The 18,333-nt window shown below is 39.6% G+C and overlaps 1 protein-coding gene across 6 annotated transcripts in view; it reads left to right on the top strand.

The window, feature by feature from the left end:
• The window catches only part of LOC140729277 (GRB10-interacting GYF protein 2-like), a 149,352-nt gene that overhangs the window by 37,308 nt on the left and 93,711 nt on the right, over positions 1-18,333 (top strand). For all 6 annotated transcript variants that reach the window (XM_073048874.1, XM_073048873.1, XM_073048872.1 and 3 more), the window contains exon 5: positions 227-365. The gene's annotated coding sequence lies outside the window, so the exon portion shown is untranslated. The remainder of the gene's footprint in view (positions 1-226; positions 366-18,333) is intronic.

Below are 18,333 nucleotides of genomic sequence, written 5' to 3'. Positions count from 1 at the left end.
TTCTATGTTCTTGCCAATGGTGTTGTAGAACTCTTACAGTTATTGTGTATTGATAGTTATAGATATTAATGTTTGCTGTCCCATCATTAGACAAGTTTGCTTGGATTTAAGAGGATGTGGTTACCATTAGTTTTATCTGGTGGTTTTCTAATTTCCATATATAAATGTTTAGTAATGTAGGATGAGATGGGTTTGTTTCTAATTGAGAACTTTGTTCATTTTTCAGTGAAGCAAGCAAGTTTTTTTTTTTTTTTGAACCATAAAAGGAATACAAGATTAATTCATCCATTGTTGTCCTGTCAGAACAACATACCTTGGGAGTCTCCAACGCTGCTTGTAGGTTGGGGACCTGACCGTGGGTCAAGGTACGTGACATTCTACTGTTACTTTAGTTTGTGGATTTTGTATGAATGTACTTGCATTGTCCACGTAAACAGACTCAAAACGTTTTTCCCCCTTATTTTACAGCTCCTTCCTATTCCCCTGCAAATAAGTAGTGCATTTTGTAATTAAAGTTGATATATAAGTTTGAAGTCGAACGTCGATCTTGTAGTTAAAATTTAAACGTGGGGGCACTGCAACATACTGGTTGTGTTACTGAACTAGAAACCAGAGACCTGGACTTTTGATCTGGAAATATATTTAAAACTCAGCACAACTGTGGAATTCAAGCTTGGTTATTGAATCTAGAATATAAAGTTACTGTTATGATGACAACTGGCGAATTATTCACTATTATTCAAGATAATTAATTTTACTCTTTTGGGTCATGTTATTATGTTTTATTGGACATGGTGCTTTTGAGGTTCCACTACTCTTTGCCTTTCTGTGCAAAAGTCTTAGGTATATATGGAACTAATACAAAGCTAAGTACTCTTATTTCCCAACCACCTTCGTATTTTAACCAATATACGGTACCGTTCAAAGATCTTGGGCACCCTAGCTCTATATATATATATATATATATAGAATAAAATATATTTAAATATGACTTTTGCACAGTCCTCTATGCATATCTGATTTCAAACTTCCCCAGTATTCATCTCCTGTATCATCCTCAGTCTCTAGTTAATTTAACTGGTACCCTGCCTTGTTTTAATTAAAGTTTGCTACATAATCCAGAACTTCCCATATTTTGATCAGATAACTCGGTTACTTTGTGGAGAAACATTGGCCCTTGGATTTACTAGTTCACTTGTAAAGGTCATTATACAACCACCTGATGTGTCATTCAAAATGTAAAAATTGCAAATCAGGCAGTGTCTATAGTAAAGTAAAATGAAATTAGGTTGATGACCTCTGAAAGTTCATGCCCAGTTGACACTGTTTCCCTGACCATCTGTATTTCAATCTAGCATACACGATGCTTTGCTTTTGATGCTTTTCTCATATTTGGCAAATAATCCGTAGGAGGATGTTAAGGGAAGAATATTTTATGTTGACTCTACTAGTGTTTTTACTTTTATATTAAAAGAAATGTAATAAACATCAGTAAAAGTTGAAGAAGATATTTGTGTTTGTATATTACCCCCAGAATCTCCAAAGTTTCCAAAATTAGAGCAACTAATTACTTTTGTAATGTGGTGAACACCATCATTGGGGTTAAATCTCTATCCAGCAACACTGGTGGGAGTACCTGCAGCACAATTAGACAATAAGATATAAGAACACAATTAGACCCATTGAGTCTGCTCTGCCATTTCATCACGGCTGATCCATTTTACCTCTCAACCCCAATCTCCTGCCTCCTCCCCGAGGTCCCTTCATGCTATGACCAATCATGAAACTATCAGCCTCTGCCTTAAATAAACATAAAGACAGCCTCCACAGCCATCTGGCAATGAATTCCACAGATTCACCACTCTCTGGCTAAAGGAATTCCTCCTCATCCCTTCTAAAAAGGATGCCCCTGGATTCTGAGGCTATGTCCTTTGGTCCTTGACTCTTCCACCATAGGAAACACCTTTCCACATCCACTCTCAAATGATGAAAGGCCTTGATATAGGTTTCGATTATGTCATTCCTCATCTTCTGAATTGTAGTGAATACTGGACCAGTGCCATCAACTGCTCTTCATATAATAAACTGTTCAATCCTGGAATCATTGTCCTGCAAAATGGTTCACCACTTCTCTGTCTGGGATAATTAGGACTAGGCAATAAATTCTGACCTTGCATCCCACATATGAATTTTAAGTAAGTGAATTATTGCAAAGCATGTTCCTCATTGTAGTCATCGGAAAAACAGGTAACTATTCTATTTCTGGCAGTGATGTTTAAAGTATTTGTATACTTTATATTTCTTTGTGACCTAGAAGGATGCTGTTTCAGGCCATTGAGCTTATGTTGGTTCACAGAGTTGTGTTCTCCCACTAATTTTCCTTGGACCCTATTCTTTCCAAATTCCAATCAACTGTTCCAAATTCTGGTTTTGATTGTCTTTCTCACCTCTAGATCTTTGTAACTGCTTGAGTTGATATTCATATTCAACCCTAAGGTGCTGTTCCTCAGTCTTGCACAGGAAAGCTAAATATAAGAAATAGAGGCAGCTCTAGGGCATTTGGCCCTATCATGGTGATTGGTTCTATCATTCAGTAAGATTGTGTCTGATCTTTTTCCTCAGCACCACTTTCTGGTATTAACATTTCGCTTGATTTCTAAAAATCTGATTTCTGTATTGATTAAGCCACTGACCAAGCCTCCATAGCCCAGTCTGGGAGTAAATTACAAATGTTCACTCATCCCTGGGTGAAGTAATTTCATCTAATTTATTGTGAGTGGATTGCTTTGAAGGTGATCCCTTGGCTCTGGATGCCCAGCTAGGAAAGACCTCAACAAGCTGCTTAGAATCTTGTGCATTTCAGTGAGATCTTTCACGCTTAAGTGTAGGCTTAGTCCTATAACAAACCTGCTAGTTGGGTGAACCCTTGCAGCACTCACTCTGGTGAGAAAGATGTGATTGTGCATGCATCAGGCTTGGCACTCTGGGCAGTCAGAAGGTTAATCAACTGTAAAAGCTTGTAGTTGAAAAGGCCGCTTTGCTGGACAGGTCTGAATGAAATCTTGGGCACAATTGGTAATGCTTGAGGAGAGGTCAGCATTTCAATTTATTTCTTGAATGAGACCCTGTCACCTCTGGTGCCACTCTGAAGCAGTGAAGGAATACTTTCTTGATTTCATCTTTCAGACCTGGAGCTTTGTTGGCCTCAAAGGTTCCATTTTGTTACTGTAAGAGCAGCAAGTTAATATTCCTGGTCAACTTCTCATCAATCGATGTGTATAAAAATAGGCTTTTCATTAATACGGTTGCTGCATTGTTGGGGCATTTATCCCTGTTGCTCACTTCGGAGAAATGTATTTCAAGAAATCTTAACACTTCCAAAGAGAATTTCTTGGCAAATATATTTTTAAAGGTTAGCTTGTGTCACAAAATGATTTGTTTTACTGCAACTCAAGGTTCTTTGTTCCATATGGATTTTATGTATTTGTGATGTGTTCAGGAGAATTATTTTTCTTCCATTCCCAGAATGCACCTGCCTCTGATGTCCTTTCTCCCCAACAACAATTTAAATAAAGCATTTGATTTTCTTACCTTCAGACATTGCACGGGTGGAGAAGTCTCAACTCAAATTTATTGTTATTTCACTGTATACACGTATATAACATGTATATCCACATAGTGTATATAGAAACAAGACAATGTTTTTCCGAACTAGGTTGTAAAGCACAGTAGTACACATAACACACGATAACTTATTAAGGTAAGAATACAATCTACAGATGAATTGCACATACATAATAAACAAAAGTGCATAAATTAAATAGGTAAGAACAGATTAACCAGTGACACTTTAAATACAATGTAGCAGGGAGTTCAGAAGCCTTATGTCCTGAGGGGAAAAAACTGTTTTCCATCCTGACCATTCTTGTTTTAAATGCATCAGAGTCTCCTGCCTAATGGTAGAAAGTAAGAGATTGTTGGATGGATGTGTGGGATGGTTGACGATACTAACAGCCCTGCTTATGCAGCACTCCTGATAAATGTCCCTTTTGGATGATAGGGAGATGCTATGACCCTGTCAGCCAATCTCGCAGTCCTTTGAGGGGACTTCTGATCCAGTGCTCAGCTACTCCAATAACAGATGGAGATGCAACTTGTCAGGCGCTCTCAGTGGTGCTCCTGTAAAATGCAATTAAGATGGTTGAAGTGGGGAATTTATTGTCGATGATCTTTTTGAGTACTTTCCACAAGTTTTTGATTGACCTTCATATCTTCGAGTCTGCTCCAGTGAAACACTGTTGGGTGGCAGAGAGGTTATTGCTCATCTCCCAGCCTTGTGACGTTTGTACTTCTGTCCTCTAGTTGCTGTCCAAGTTAAATATGTTGTTTATCTTGACTACCTCTCTGTCATTCCTCATTTTAATTGCAGGTAATAATACAGCTATGGTCGGGGGCAGGGGCAACCCTTTCTGTCTGATTACTAGCATTCATGTAGCTTTTAACACTCAGAATGATGCAACACAGGGTGCTGCTAGAAAGTTATTTGCATGTGCATTTGTGTTTGGGAAAGGGTCCAATTTTGTTCAGTTTTGGTCACCTACCTACAGGAAAGATGTAAATAAGGTTGAAAGAGTACAGAGACCATTTACAAGTACGTTGCTGGATCTGAAAGAATTTATTTAGATCTTGCATCTATCCCACAAAATCTCTTTTGTGTTATGACTCTGTCGCAATGTACAAGCATGTGAATTTAAAGATCTAATGGTTTGTAGAAATAAGCTGTCCCATAGCCTGTTGTTTCTGGCTCTAATGCTGTGGTACTGTTTGCCAGGTGGAAGCAGCTGAAAGTGTGAACCCAATGATCTTCCAGGCATTCTTTCTGCACTTGCTGCTATAAATGTCCTCAATGGAGGAATGTTCACATCCACAGATGCACTGGGTTGACCATACCACTCTCTGCAGTGCCCAGCGATTAAGATTGGTGCAGTTCCCATACTAGATGGTGATACAGCCAGTCAGTATGCTCTCAATGGTACCCCTGTAAAGGTCTTGAGGATTTGGGGGCCTATGCCGAACTTCTTCAGTCACCTGAGGTGGAAGAGACAGTGTGCTTTTTTTGTTTGGCCACAAAACTGATGATATACAGTCCAGGTGAGATCATTGGTGATATGTATACCAGGGAACTTGAAACTACTTGTCCTCTCAACTGCAGACCCATTGATGTTGATCGGGGCGAGCCTGTCTCTGTTCCGCCTGTAATCCACAATTAGCTCTTTTGTTTTTTGCACATTGAGGGAGAGGTTATTATCCTGGCCCCACTCTATCATCCTGTAAGCTGTCTCATCACCACTAGAAATAAGGCCAATCAAAGTCACGTCACCTGTGGATTTGATCAGAAGATTGGAGTTGTATGTGGCAGAAAGTTGTGGGTTTAAAGCGAGTAGAGAAGGCGAGCCCATCCTTGTCACCTTTTGGCGATCTGATTTAAAAAGTCTAGGATCCAGCTGTACAAGGTGGGGTGCAGGCCGAGGTCTCTGAGCTTCCTGTCAAGACTGGAGGGAATTGTAGTGTTGAATGCTGAACTGTATTCCAGGAGCAGCACTCTGATATTTATATCCCTTGTCTCCAGGTGAGTGAGGACGATGTGTAGTACCAGGTGACTATGATGTTATCGGAAGACTGGTACCATCAGTAGGCGAGTTGTAGGGGGTCTGGTGTGGGTGGTAGCATACTGCAGGTGAGAAGGAAGGATTGAATGAGTTAGGACTTTATTCCTTGGAATGTTGAAGGTTGAGAGGAGATTTGAAAGAGGTATACAAAATTGAAGGGGTATAGGTGGGTAAATGTGAACAGACTTTTTCCATTGAGGTTGGGTGGGACAACCAGAGGCCAAGGGTTAAGGGTGAAAGGTGAAAAGTTTAAGGGGAACATTATGGGAAACTTCACTCAGAGGATCGTGGGTGTGGAACAGCCTACAAGCTCTACATCAACAGTTGAGAAGTTTGAATAGGTACACAGATGATAGGGATATGAAAGGTTATGGTCCCACTGCAGGTTGATGAAGAGTAGGTAGTAGGCAGTTTAAATGGTTAGTTGAAGAGCCTGTTTCTGTGACAATTTTCTGGGAAGGATGATTGAGGAATTGCCCAAGTTCCTCTCTAAGCTTATTCATTTTGTAATGTATAAATAACTACAGTAGTTTAAATAAAACAAATGCTCAGCATTAGAGTGAAAAATGTGTAATTGAAACAACAGGTGACCAAGACTGATAAATGCAGAGCTTGGTGTGGGGTTGGTCGCTTCATTCGTCACCTTCCCCATGGGCAGCTTATGAAAATACACGTAGTTAAAATGTGCTTGTCTTGGTACTTGTTCAAATCACGGATGAATTTGGATATCAGATATGTGTAGTATTTGATATGGTACCATCATCTCCAGCTAACTGCTTATGTTTGTAAGTGTCCAGAGGTTTAATAGCCTCTGTCCCTTCTGGAGAACCTGTCACAAGTTGCAAAAGGTTTTTTTTGCAGTTATCTCTTTATTGCCTTGCAGCTTTTTTCTGATTATGCTTCCTTTAACATTCTCGTGGGGGGGAAAAGCAGGAAGTAATCTCATGCTTCATTTGCAATCCCAAATCCCTTGGGCAATTTGTTTAGAAATACTTTCAAATAGGAAATCTTAAACCATACTGCTGAATGGAGAGGCTGTAATAGATCTGGTGACTGAGATGTAGCTTTGAGTGCAGTAGTGGCAGGATTAGAATCCAGTTGATTGCATTTGTTATCCTGAACCATTGTGTGAACATTGGAGATTTCTTGTTTAGAGTGGCTCAACACAGAACTGGACCCTGTGGCTTAACACTTTGTGCACCACCTCTTCCAATTCTGTAAGATATAGAAGCAGAATTATGCCATTTGGTCCATTGAGTTTGCTCTGTCATTTCATCATGGCTGATCTATTTTCCTCCTTAGCCCCAATCTTCTGTGTTCTCCCCGTTAATCGCAAATCTTATCAACCTTAATGACTTGGCATCCTTTAATGCCTTAAATGACTTGGCATCCACAGCCACCTGTGGTAACAAATCCCACAGATTCACCATACCTTGGCTCAAGAAATTCCTCCTCAACTCTATTCTAAATGCACACCCCTCTGTTCTGAGGCTGTGTTCTCTGATCCTAGACTCTCCCACCATCGGAAACATCCTCTCCACATCCAAGAAACTGCAGTCAGCTTCGATGTATCCCTGAAGAATGACAACTTTCACAATTACTAAAAGGATTGAATTTCTTAGCCCCAGTGCACAACCTTTATTGACTGCTGGTTCAAAAGCAGACTGGAGATCTGGAAATGATCAAAAAGAGATGGTCAAAAAAAAAAATCATTTTGTATGGCTGCAGAGTTTGATGCATATTGCTTGATTCTCTTGTCATTTACCCAGTCAGCACTAGTGGGAAATTTCATCTGCTTGAATTTGGCTGGTGGAGTGATGTGGAGAAAGTGACACTGAATGGTAGTTAACAGTGGATGCAGAAATACAGCATGGTATAATAGCACTTTTTTCATAGCAAGAAAGGTCCATGTTCCTTGTCTGTCCATTGTAAGAGCTGTGGAGTGTAGGATTAACTGCACTTGGAGGATTTTGAGTAGTTTTGGGCCCGTTATCTAAGCAAGGTTCACAAGAATGATTCCAGGAATGAAGGGATTAACGTAAGAATAGCATTTGATGGTTCTGGATTTGTACTCACTGAAGTTTTGAAAAGTGAGGGCGGAATCTCATGAAGGCTTAGATAGAGTGGATGTGGAAAGGATGTTTCTTATAGTGGGGGAGTCTAGGACCAGAGGGTACAGCCTCAGAATAGAAGGACGTCCATTTAAAACAGATGTGAAAAAGAATTTCTTTAGTCAGAGTGGTGAATAGGTGGAATTCATTGCCACAGACAGCTGTGGAGGCCAACTCATTGGAGGCTGAGGGGTTCTTGATTACTAAGAACCTCAAAGAATATGTGGAGAAGGCAGGAGAATAATAAGGCTGAGAGGAATAATAAATTAAGCATGATGTAATGGTGGAACAGATGCAACTGTCTTATGGTCTTGTGGACTGCTGGTAGAAAATTTAATTCTGTTAAATGCAAGTTTGTTTCAATGCATGTTAATGCAGGAGCTTAGTACCAACACATTTGCAACAACTGATACAAACTAAGGCTAAAATCAGAGATTTACTGTGTGATACAAATTCCTTTTGTATGATTCAAAGGTCCCTCAGTAGGACCTGGAGTAACCAGGGATTTTTAATATCAGGACTGATATTTGCCCATTCCAAAATTTCACTGAAAGTTCATCTCCACTGTCTGCTGGTGTTGTTGCATTTTCTCACAAAGCACTGAGCTTAGTTCAGAATTAATTCACTGCACATTACCCTTTAGTGTGAAAGATGCCATATAAATGCTCACCTCTTAGGATTTAAATCAGGTGTACAGAATCCCATTAGAATGGTCTGTTGCATGTTCTGTGGCTGCAGCTGATATTCTGTTGTGGAAGTGCTAGTATGTAGTACTTTTGACTTCAACCTCTGTTTTTTAACCAGCACTGGCTTTTGTATTCCACTGATACTGACAGCCATTGTGGTCATCCTTTGCAGACAAGCTATTTGAGCTTTGCAGCTCTTCCTAAGCTTTTTCCTGCTTTAGTGCCCTTACTAGTGCCCTAATTTCTGTTGTATTTTGCTTAGTAAATTCAGTTTGACTTCACTTGAAATTGCAATCTTCTCTTCATTTATTCTCTGTCACTGGAGGCCTAATATTGAAAATATGGGGGGGGGGGGGAGACGTCATGTGATGACGTAGGATCGAGACGTGGAAATCCAGCTCTCCCGTAAAAAAAAAACACCAAGTAAAATAATGTTTAAGTGAAGAAAAGTTAGTAAATACTTTTTAAAAATTACTTATAAACTACTCAGGATTGTCTTAAGATATGTCTCCTAAACAGAAGCAGAAGAAAACTACTACTTTGAAGACAACACAAATTGGAAAAGAATCAAGGCCGGCCGCCATGAAAGAGCCTCGGGCTCAAGTGCATTTTACCTCCGGCGATACAGAACAGGAAACTACGGCAACATCAACCATTTCAAAAAAAAAGAGCAACAGGAATTGCGCATGCGTGAAGGAAGGGGCATGCACAAACACGAGCAATCCAAACTACAAATCCCAGCTATGATCGGAACTGAAGGTGAAAGTGAATATGAGGTGGAATCAGATTCTCTGGATAAATCAGACGAAGATGAAGAGACAAACAAAGAAGAGCAACAGGAAGAGGTTGGAGGTGATATTGGAGACATAAAAAAATCTTTGGTGCAAATAATGAATGAATTAAAAATATTAAAAGTAATAAAAAATAAGATTATGTTTGATAAAATGATGAAAAGACAGGACAAAATGGACAAGAAAATTAAAAACTTGGAAGAAACAATGGGAGACACCATTGATAGAGTGAATAAAATGGAAGATAATATTTCATCCTGGACATCAGAAAGAAAACGGTTGTTGGAAAAAGTGGATGTACTTGAAAATTTTAGCAGACGAAATAATATTAAGATTGTTGGACTTAAAGAAGGTATAGAGGGAGAGGATCCAATAATTTTTTTTCAAAAATGGATTTCGGAAATTTTGGAAATGGAAGAAGGAACCCAGTTAATTGAAATTGAAAGGGCTCACAGAGCCTTAAGATCAAGACCTCAAGTTGATCAAAACCCATGATCAATCTTGATAAAATGCTTAAGATATCAAGATAAAGAAAAGATCCTGAAGGCGGCTGCCCAACGTGCCAGAAAGAGAAATGAGCCATTGATGATAGAAGGGAAAGCAGTTCTTTTCTATCTTGATATAAGTTGCGACCTTTCGAAGAGAAAGAAGGAATTTAACCAAGCAAAAAAAGTTTTATGGGAAAAGGGTTATAAATTTATATTGCGCCACCTGGCAACCCTGATAATTTTTTTGGATGACGGAAAAAGAAGATCTTTTACTGATTATCGGGATGTGGAAGAATTTGCACAAGAACTCCCAAATATTCGCTAACCACAACCAAAGATTTAAAAGTGAAACGGATTAAAGATGAAGACAGGGACAGTGAATGGAGTTGATGGATGTTTAAGGACAGAAGAATATTTAAATATATTCTTAATTATATGATACGGGGAGAAAGGTAAAAATTTGAGAAATATTAATCAAGAGTAGTGATATTATTTTTTCTTCTCTTATATATACTTTTTTATGTTACGGGGAGCTGGGGGAACTTCGGATCGATTGCTACGGGATTCACGTGTGTAATCATGGCGATTGCCATGACCCGTACAACGGAGGGGGGTAATGTGTTTTTTTAATTCACAACATTAGTAGGGGGGTATTTTGTTATTTTTTTCTTTATAATCTATTTTTCTTTAATCTTTTTTTCTTTGCCTGGACAATCGGGGGGGAGACACATAGCAACACGGAGAATTTTAAAAAGATTCCCCAAGGTACTACGAAAGTTGAAAAGTTAGGTATTACTATAGACTGGATTAACCCTGTTAAAAATAATGACTAATTTACTGAATTTTAAAAGTTTTAATGTTAATGGGCTTAATGGACCGGTGAAAAAAAAAGAATTTTAACATACATTAAAAAAATGAAAATAGATAGAGCTCTTAGCTGCATTCCACTTGAAAAAATTACATAATTTAAGAGATAAATATGAAATATTTCTGAAAATTTGGCGCCCTTATTTACAAAAGATAGGATTAAATATATAGGTGCTCCGAAGATAAAAATTATTGGTTATTTGGGAAATAAATATATATACTAAAGCTATTATGAACTCCATGGAGCATGTGGGGATCTTCTGATATCCAGGCATTCTTTCTTTTTTTTTCTCTTTTATCCCCTCTTTCTACAGGGATATGTTAAGGGGGAGGGGGGAAGGTTTGATTTTTTTTTTCCTTCTGTAACCATTTGAAAATTCAATTAAAAAATTTTATATAAAAAAAAGAAAATATGGGTGATGCAGTAATCTGAAATTCAGGGTGTAAACTGAATTCACTTCTGTTTTCAGGTAGAGGATCCTCTTCTGGAGTCCTAATCAGCGATGTTCTGTTTTTAAAAAAAATCAGTGAGAACCATTGTAATGCACGTAGAACCACAACAAGCTGTTTTTTTTTGTACGTTCCCATACAAGATGATGAATTATTGTATCCAAGTTTGTGGCACACCAGAGAAAGAAACCTGTGGAATAATGCTGGTGATGGCTATTATGCTTTATTTCCCCTATAGCGTAAAGTGGCACCACTTGTGTATTTTTATTTGGCTCAGTAAACAGTGTTCTTGACAATGAATCGTACAGTAATAGAGTTGGAAAAGGTTATTCATAGCCAGGTCTTTGAGGCAGCTACTAACAAGCCCTTCTGCTCTATTCTCCTTAGTTTGTAAACTTCTTCCTTAAAATAACAATCACTTTCTATTTTGAAAGTGTTATCTTTCTTCCATGTGAAAAATTCAAAAGTACATTTATTTATCAAAGTATGTGTGCAGCATACAACCCTGAAATTAGTTTTCCCCACAGGCAAAGAACCATGAAACCAACTTGTTCAAAGAAAAACATCAAATCACCCCTCCCTGCACAAATAACAACACTTGCTCGCCCTTCACCCACTTCGATTTCTGTGTTCCTCAGCGCTTTAATTAGCGTAAGACAGAGTCGATCATAGGCTCATGCCCTGTCTTGTCTTCCTGGTCTCCATGTCACATGCTTTGCTTGCAGCCTGTACAACCCTCTTGGAGACAGCAAAGTGCTAGATCACCCAGTAGGCCAGGGAACACCAGAATGTAGATAACAGGCTCCAACAGTAGCAGAACCACATCTGAAGTACAAAGAAGATGTGAAAAAAGGTTGCTTCATAAGAATGTAACTTACGGTAGAGTTGTTTGTTGGTGTCATCTTCCTCCAAACTTTCAGGATTCTGTTTCAGTTTGCAGTACTGCATGATGTTCATTTCCCTGGTTCTTTGGTAATTTAAGATTGGAAACAGTTGTCTAAATGTCCTTTCCAAGGAGAACAACCTCAACTTCTCATGGCAGCTTCCTGTCATTATCCCTATATTTTCATCTTCACAAGCTTCCTCAAGTACTGTGCCCTGAATTAAGTATCACGGATTTGAGAAAGCATACATTACTGTTATATTAAATATTACCAGAAAACAGAGGTCTCTATTGCGACTTATGTGAAATTGAAGATCTCAAGAAGGCAGTAAGTTTACCTGATAGGCATCTATGGTTAGCATTCCCCTCTCAATCCATTGCTATCCCCAAAGCACATGTGACTTACTATATCTAGTCATTACTATCATTGTTTTCTGAACTTTGTGACTTGGTTGTTTTTGCTATATCACTGTACTAATACTTGTATTTATTGAATAGTTCAAATTTGTGTACCTCATGAAGGAGGTACAGGAGTCTTGGGTCCCATACCACTGTGTTCAGGAATAGTTATAACCCCTCAACTGTCAGGCTCCTGAACCAGAGTGAATAATTTCATTCACCCCAACACCAAGCTGAATTCCAAAACCTGTGGATTCACTTTCAAGGACACTACAACTCATGTTCTCAATATAATTATTACTTATTTATCTATTATTTTGTTTTCCTTTATTTGCACAATTTATTGTCTTTTGCATATTGGTTGTTTGTTCATCTGTTGCCTTGACGTCGCACGTGATGAAGACCATAGAGCGGCTGATAATACAGAATCTGAGGCCACAAACCAGGCACGCCCAGGATCCTCTTCAGTTTGCATATAAGGAGAAGGTGGGAGTGGAGGATGCTATCACGTATTTGCTGCACAAATCACTCTCTCACCTAGAGGGGGTCAGTTGTGCTGTGAGGATTACATTCCTTGACTTCTCTAGTGCCTTTAACACCATCCAGCCCAAGATCTTAAGGCACAAACTAACGGAGATGGGAGTAGACTCTCACATGGTGGATTGGATAGTGGACTACTTGACAGATAGACCTCAGTATGTGCGGTTGGGAGACTGTAGGTCTGACACGGTGGTCAGCAGCACAGGGGCGCCGCAGGGAACCGTACTCTCTCCGGTCCTGTTCACCCTGTACACATCAGACTTCCAATATAACTCGGAGTCCTGCCATGTGCAGAAGTTCGCTGATGACACGGCCATAGTGGGGTGTGTCAGGAATGGACAGGAGGAGGAGTATAGGAAACTGATACAGGACTTTGTGATATGGTGCAACTCAAACTACCTGCGTCTCAATATCACCAAGACCAAGGAGATGGTGGTGGACTTTAGGAGATCTAGGCCCCATATGGAGCCAGTGATCATTAATGGAGAACGTGTGGAGCAGGTTAAGACCTACAAGTATCTGGGAGTACAGTTAGACGAGAAGCTTGACTGGACTGCCAACACAGATGCCTTGTGCAGGAAGGCACAGAGTCGAATGTACTTCCTAAGAAGGTTGGCGTCATTCAATGTCTGTAGTGAGATACTGAAGATGTTCTATAGGTCAGTTGTGGAGAGCGCCCTTTTCTTTGTGGTGGCGTGTTGGGGAGGAAGCATTAAGAAGAGGGACGCCTCACGTCTTAATAAGCTGGTAAGGAAGGCGGGCTCTGTCGTGGGCAAAGTACTGGAGAGTTTAACATCGGTAGCTGAGCGAAGGGCGCTGAGTAGGCTACGGTCAATTATGGATAACTCTGAACATCCTCTACATAGCACCATCCAGAGACAGAGAAGCAGTTTCAGTGACAGGTTACTATCGATGCAATGCTCCTCAGACAGGATGAAGAGGTCAATACTCCCCAATGCCATTAGGCTTTACAATTCTACCGCCAGGACTTAAGAACTTTTTAAAAGCTATTATTAATGCTTTTTGAGACGGTGATTTAGATGCATATCATATTTTTTTACTGAGTTAAGTATTGTATGTAATTAGTTTTGCTACAACAAGTGTATGGGACATTGGAAAAAAAAGTTGAATTTCCCCATGGGGATGAATAAAGTATCTATCTATCTATCTATCTATCTTTGTGTGCTTTTTCATTTAGTCAAATGTTTCTTTGTACTTAATGTGAATGCCCACAATAAAATTAATCTCAGTAGTATATGGTGACTTGTGTGCTTTGATACCTTACATTGAACTTTGAATTTTAATTTTAGGCAAAGGATCTCAATATATTGCTGAAATTATTTAGAAAACTCATGGAACTTGATCTGTAAAATATTAACTAACAGATTTGAAAAATATATTGGAAATGAATTCAAGACTCATGATTGAAAATGAACAGTACAAGAACATTCAAGACTTGCATTGCAAATGTACAGAATGTTTTAATATTAGTGCTTAAGGTATTAAATGTAAAGCACCACACACAGTGCTAGAGGAACTCAGCAGGCCAGGTAGCATCTATGGAAAAGAGTACAGTCAGCGTTCTGGGTTGAGATCCTTCAGCTGGTGGATAAAAAAGATGGAGTCAGAGTTAAAAGGTGCGGGGAGGGAAGGGAGAAACCAAGGTGATAGGGGAAACTGGGAAGGGGTGAAGTAAAGAGCTGGGAAGTTAAATGTAAAGCACTATTTAAGTGACTGATTCCATAGGATAGCTTCTTGATACTCCATATTTTAACCAAGCATACAGCCATTGTTCAGGTCTGAGCCAAATGTGTAGGTGTCCTTAAGCATGTGGCATGTGTTACAGCACATGAAAATGAGCTATGTAATCAGGACAGTATTGCAAAGTCAGATTGAGGCAGATATCTCATGGTGCGGCCCTGTGGATGACCTGATTCTTCATTGGTGTCGCTGACTGAAGTGTCGCAGGAGATTGAAGCATTGAGACAGCAGTGTATGTTGCTGTTGAAATAAGTGATGCTGCAGATTGAAACAATGAGCTTTTTGGTCTTCCTCTTGCTGTGGCAGGAGCGATATACTTCGCTGTCTCGCTAGAGAGAGAGAGCCTGTCAATGAGATTTTGGAGTGTCAGGATGGGTAGTAGTTTCTTGATGGACTCTAGATCATGGTCTCAGAGGGTCTTTGCTATTGCTTGCATGGTTGGAGGGTGATTCTTTTACTGGAGCAAGTAGGGAAGGGGCAGGGTGATGATTTTGCTGTTTGTGCATGGGGGAGGTCTGTGATGTTAAGTTATCTGTCAATTACTCTTTAGGTTTTGCTTCTGCTTCATGATGACAGCGAAGAGTAAGGATTTAGGTTGTATATTGTACATGTTCTCTATTAAATTAAACTATTGAAGTAGACAGTACCAGGTGCAAAGTACACAACAGAATTTGAATTTGAGGGCCACAGAGTTTCCCATCAGATCATTGGAATTCCAAACCTGGAGGTGATGTTGGTCTAAGGCAGCACAGACACCAGCAGATTATCAGTGAGGAATTAGAAGTTGCTGTCTTCACAGCTTAAAAGCTCTGCTGGATGTGAGCAGGATGGTAAAAGTGCAAACTGCCCAGTTCAGTTGGAGAATTGCATGTATTTTCCTCTGATGTAATTGATATTCAACTTTGGGTCTATAAACTCTTGTGTCTGAATCAGATTATTGTGGGATCAAGCTACACTCCAGGCCTTCAGGGTAATGGTTCACTGTGGTATTGAAGGAGTACTACACTGTCAGAACACCAACATTCTGATCAAATATTAAACTCTGCACAGGTTGTCCTAAGTATGATGCATAATTCCCATTTTCAGGAGTTCTGCTTGATGCTTTGAGCAATATTTAACTTCAGATTAAAGGAGATTAAATGGTCACTGTCTCACTGCTATTTTGGGTGTTTGCTCTGTGTGTGTGTGGGGGATAATTTGCTGTTCCCCCCCCCCCCCCCAAAAGAGTGACTGAATTTTCAAAACAACCATGTAAACTTGAGTTGTCCTGAATTGTGAATGGGCTGTAAGTGTAGCAGACTGTAGTGGCACGGTAGCGTTGTGGTTGATATGGCACTTTACAGTACCAGTGACCCAGGTTGAATTCCTGCTGCTGCCTGGAAGAAGTTTGTACGATCTCCCTGTGACGTATGGGTTTCCTCCCACAGCCCAAAGAAGTACTGGTTGGTAGGTTAATTGGTAATTGTAAATTGTCCCCTGAGTAAGCAAGGGTTAAATTGCTGGGTGGCATGGCTGTAAGGACCGGAAGAGCCCATTCTGCACTGTATCTCAAACAGTAAATGTCACTTTAATTAATTGAAGTGGATGGTAACTCCCAAGGTATGGATAGAGTTAGCATTTCTCGGTGCTGTTGCTCATTTCTTATTTTCTAATCCCACAGTCTCACATTGGAAACAGTTGCAGATTATATGGTCACTGTCCCATTGCTCAGATTTTAAGCTTGCATTCTTTGAATAGTTAACCAAAATTGTTTATTTTATCTACTCTAAATCAGGAAGATTGAAGCAAGCCACTGATAGAAAGGAAGTAAAAAATTTGTCACTATTTGGCCATGTGAGGTAAAATAGGATTACTGTAGTTCAGGTGACCCTGTAATTGGGGAATTTAACTTTTACTTTCATATTGGGTTGAATTCCTTGGTTGTATCAGTTTGCAACTTGGTGTCTGAGATTTCATTGGAAAGCAGGAAATTTCCTTTTGTACAACTGTATGTCCCCTGTCCTTTGCACTTCTATGTAAATTAGTGGTTGCCAAACTTTTTAAGCCCAAGATCCCCTACCTCAGCCTTAGTGAAAGGCAAGATCGACTTACTGAATCGTTTAGATACACACATGTACAGAAGAGACCAGAAGTGGAGCCCTGCAGCCCCAGAAGCAGTCTCTTTGCAGGCAGCTTTCTGTAGTGGGAGTGTTGCTATGTTACCATTATCTTAATTGGTATTACTTATTTTTATAATGCTCACTTTACAACACCTTTAGTTCTATGTTTCATTATTTTATTTCAGCACAAAAAATAAATGAATAAAAATTGACTGTTGCACTCAGTGTGATGACTGGGGCTGAATACTTTTTGCAAGTTCCCTGAAATTTGGCTCATAACTACAGACAGCCAGTTTGAGACAGTCTGTGAGGTGTCTGTCAGTAAGACAGCTCCTGTATTTAGATTTAATAATTTTCATCTGTTGCAGCACAGTGCCCTCGCAAACCTCCTGACAGGCTGAATATTTGAATAGACAGTTTCCTTTGTTCGACTGAATGTTGAATCTGCCACATTTTTCAGGTGTTTTGTATTGGTAAACTGTTACTGAGATACTAGTATAAGTTTGAGGTACGCAAGCTAATGACACCACTGCTTTTTGTTTCCCAGTTCTTTTATACTTGGGGAATGTTGGAATTTAAAGGGGCAGAAGTGTTGTAATGTTAGCATTATAAAGATAGGTTGATGCGGATTGGGATAATGCTGATGTAGCGGTGCTCCCGCTGCGGAGAGCTGTTTGTGGGGAGAAGAGATAAAAAAAGATATTGGGCAGTTTCTTCATGCGAAGGATGTGTGTATTTGGAATGAGTTGCCAAAGATGGTGGTTGAGATGGGTACATAATCAACATTTAATAATCATCTAGATAAGTGTTATGGATAGGAGAGGTTTAGAGGTTCATGGGTCAAATGTAGGCAGATTGGGCTAGTTTGCCAGACCACACAGGAAGAATGATTTGGTCAAAAGGGCTTGTTTCCATGTTAAACAACTCTGACTCATTTACTACATTACTTTATGATTTGGAAGTTGCTTGGGAAGAATGGTGTGGAATATTCACATTCAGTTAGGGCTCTAATCATTAGAAAAATCTGATTCTTTTGGTCTCAAGTTAAGGTGACTTTTGAGTCATTTATAACAATCTACTCTACTCGTGCCTTTTACCTGCATCTGCACCCCACCCTTTCATTTTAAAATAGTAACTTGTGCTTGGCAAAAGTCATTTGGATATTTGCTATACAGGCAGTCCCCGAGTTACGAACATCTGACTTACGGACAACTCGTGCTTACGAATGGCCTGCCATAAAGCCTATTACATTGAAAATCCAAGTTACTATAAATACAGTACAATGATTTGTAGTAACGAACGCACGCACTACGTTGTGACACTCATGAAAACATTGCGCGGCTTCAGCAGTTCGTCGCCTCACGGAAAGCTGTCCCGCCATCTTAAGTCAGATCACATTGCCGTTGACACTGTGCTGAGTGTGTGACTTTATATTTGGCTTAAATTTTTCTCGTAATTACCCTCGTAACCATGTCTTCAAAGCGTAAATCTGATGCAAGTGTTGATGATGCATCAAAGAAAAGGAAAACGATCACGATTGGGGAAAAAAAGTGGAAATAATAAAGCCATCCGAAAGGGGTGAGATGCTA

The sequence above is a fragment of the Hemitrygon akajei genome, chromosome 6 (assembly GCF_048418815.1).
Source record: "Hemitrygon akajei chromosome 6, sHemAka1.3, whole genome shotgun sequence".
Lineage (NCBI taxonomy): Eukaryota > Metazoa > Chordata > Chondrichthyes > Myliobatiformes > Dasyatidae > Hemitrygon > Hemitrygon akajei.
The sequence above is the reverse complement of the archived record's forward strand: the minus strand, read 5'-3'. Positions and strand labels throughout refer to the sequence as shown.